The following is a 3,781-nucleotide window of genomic DNA, read 5'->3' on the forward strand; positions in this document are numbered from 1 at the left end:
TACATTGTTTATTTTTGATAATTCCCTTCATATATCTATTTCTCAATTTTTCTGTTAATTAACTTTACTTGCAATTATCACCACGCAAAAAAAAGTACAAAGTAAAAAGGCACTGTAGATTCATTCATTGTTAAATTCTTCCAAGTTCAAACTGTTAAATTTTTCTGAACCGTCAATTCTACTTTATGGATACAAAGACGTTCAATGTACTGAGGGCTGTTGGTTAAACGTACTATCAATATTAATAGCCATGAAAAATCTTATACATTCTTTTAATTTCAAAATGTCCCAGAATTTAGAAAGTTGTAGGCTAGCTCCAAAATACACTTCTTTCTTATTTTTAATGGCAGCCGAAATTCTTTTCTGAGGTGCTAATGATTTTGCTGATGTTGTTGATGCTTCACATGTAAATCATTACGGTTACTATTCGTATGAATTACTGTAGCTTCAGGTGCGTTTAAATTCTATCAGCCCTTTCCATTTTCCTTATAGTCGCATTATCTCCGGTTAAATGCTAACTATGAACAATCATTTAATATATATAGTACAAGATAAAGCAACAATACATTGTACTTTTCCAGAAAGATATTATTATAATCAAATGCAGTACAGTTGAACATGAAGTAAAAAAAAGTGCAGAGATAGGCTACACCAGTATTTATTTATAGATAGCAGGCCATAAGATGTTTGTTATTTACTTTGAACTCATTATTTGTCTTATTGATGCTGATTGCTTGACGTAATGGCTGTGGTAATACTGTGGCTATTGGTGTGACGTAATCAAGTTTGCCTGAGGTCTTGGATCCAAGGCACAGATCTCTAGGTGAAGCTCAAGGTCACTATCAACACGGCCGAGGCGGGAGGTCATTTCCACTGACTTCGAGCTTCAGTGTTTCGTGAAATACATCTGTGGTTAAGAGCGATAAATTAAAGTCATCAGGACCCTCATTTATCATGTCCATAACATAAGGCTTTCCCGTCTTTGAATAGAATCGCGTACTTCCTTGTATCTTTTTTTTATAAACAGCTTCGTATTCATTAATTTAATCTTCTTCTTCTTTTCTAATAACGCATCCTTTCTTTCTGTGTTTCCTTTCACCTTCTGTTAATTCTTTCAGACGAACACCATATTCTTTGGAAGTTTGAATTTCTAATCAATGACCCCCGAAGGCTTGTTTCTATATGGATAGGGGTTTATCGTCTGAATAATAATAATAATATTACCCTCTGAAACGGGGTATGACTATTTCCCAAGTGCCTTATCGTGGTCAAAAGGGTTTGGAGACTAAAGCATTTCAGGAAAACCATTTTTGATTGACATAGCGTGTTCCTTTTCTTGATGGGTTAGGGCACAGGGAGGCGGGGTTTGGGCGGAGAGACCGGGAATACGATGGGCGACCGATGTATGGGGATTGAAAGCATGTGGTTACTGCATGCATTTATGGATGTGTAATAGGCCGTGAAATTAATGTATTGGTCGGTACTAGAACATTGAACCATGCACAGTTATAGTTAAGGATTATTATTATTCAGGAGGTCTTATCAATGTTTCTTTTATGATACCTGTTGTTTTGGATACACACACACACACACACACACACACACACACACACACACACACATATATATATATATATATAATATATATATATATATATATATATATATATATATATATATATTTTTTTAATAAATCTTTAAATGCTTATATTTCACAGGTGAAAAATGTTCACCAACGTAGTCTGTAGTACCTTGGTATCTCTATTCCTAAGTTTTGTAGCAATAATGTTGTTTTCAATTATTCTGATTATCATCTTTTAAGGAGGGAAGAGTTCCTATTGTCATTTGGTCTAGAATATTGTTTACCCTGTTACAAACCCTCACAAGTTAAGTTCTTTGGTTGTTTAGAAACACTTTTTTCACGCCTAGTAAATACGAAACTGCTGGTTGATGTGGAGAGGTTTCGAAATGAACTTTACTCTGTAGCTCATAAAACCTTCAATAATTTGGGCACTAACTGGACTCCATTTTTTAACAAGAAAGATTTGGACATTTTTTTAAAAAACTGAGTAAACAATAAAATCTTATCATTTTCAGGCCAGATAAAGGTTAAGGTGTTGTTATACTTAACAAGACTGATTATATCCAAAAAGTTGAAACTATACTTGAAGGCAATTCTAAATTCCGTTTCCTAGGTGAACCTGATTTCTCTACTATTTTCAGGTCAGAAGACAAGATTAACAGGTTTCTAAGATCCTTATTAGGCCCGAAAGTCATTAAAAATAATACATATCAAGATTTATTGAGCACTGGAGGTTCTTACGGTATTATGTATGGTCTGCCAAAAATACATGAAGAGGGTATTCCCGTAAGACCTATCCTGACATCATATGATACCCCCAATTACAAACTTGAAAAATATTTGGTACCATTGGTAACTGAATTCTCTTCGAATAGCTATACTTTGAAAAATTCGCTTAAGTTTAAAGAAAGGATTTTATGTCAGGACTCAGACCTGTTTATGGTAAGCCTCGATGTTGAAGCTTTATTCACATATATTCCTGTGGAAGAAACTATACAGATAATTTTAAATAAGATTTTTTACTGATAATGACACACTATTTCACGGTTTTAATTACGACAATTTTAAGAAACTTTTAACCTTGGCGGTGTAGGACATTGCCTTTATTTTTAATGGTAAAGCTTATGTGCAGGCTGACGGCATGGCAATGGGAAGTCCCCTTGGCCCAGTGCTGGCTAGTATTTTTATGTGTGAGTTAGAGGAGCGGTTGCTGGACAACTGCTCTCTGGCTTATCACCCGTTATTTTACTGTCGTTATTTTTGACGACACTTTTACCTTATTCAAAAATGAATATAGAGCCGACTTATTTTTACACTATGCTAATCTGGCCCACCCGAATATAAGATTCACAATTGATTACGAGAAAGATAACAAACTTGCTTTTTTGGATATAGAAGTGTCTCGTAATAATTCAGGATTTTACACGTCGGTTTTCAGAAAGAAGACTTTAACAGGTTTGTGCACAAATTTCCATAGCTTCTGTAATTTCAATTTTAAGATAAACTCTCTTTTTACTCTTTTCCACAGGGCTTTTTCCCTTTCTTCTGGATGGTCTGAATTCCACAATGAGGTCACATTTTTAAAGAAATATTTTACTGATAACTGTTATCCCAGTAGTTTATTTTATAAATGTCTCACAAATTTATGAATATGAAGCTTTTACCTAGCAATGCTATTCAGACTGTACCTAGGATGCCATTCTATGCCAGTGTTCTATTTTTAATCAATTCGAAATTCAATGCCAAAATGCAATAGATTATTAGACCTTACTGTCCGGCCATTAAATGTCAGCTGATCCCAACAAACACATTGACAATTGTATCTATTTTTAAATATAAAGAGAAGTTAAACCCTCTTATGGAATCCAATATTGTCTATTTGTATACTTGTCCTAGATGTGATCTAGGAAAATATATCGGAGCTTCAAAAAGACTCCTTGAGGTCCGAATAGATTGCCATAAGGGGTGAGTTTCCGTACTGGAGTCAAATTATCACTCCTGAATTTTCCAGCATCCATGACCACACAACGATATGCAGAGTCAATATTGAATATAAAAACTTTAATATCCTTCCAAAAGCGTCTTCTCCGCAGCAGATAGCGGTCCTCGAATCGCTCTTTATAAAGACGATTGTTCCGAAACTGAACAACCAAACTGCCTCCACCCCTCGGTACCTGGCGAAAAAAAAACAGAGATGCC

Source organism: Macrobrachium nipponense, chromosome 1 (genome assembly GCF_015104395.2).
Source record: "Macrobrachium nipponense isolate FS-2020 chromosome 1, ASM1510439v2, whole genome shotgun sequence".
NCBI classification, from domain to species: Eukaryota; Metazoa; Arthropoda; class Malacostraca; order Decapoda; family Palaemonidae; genus Macrobrachium; species Macrobrachium nipponense.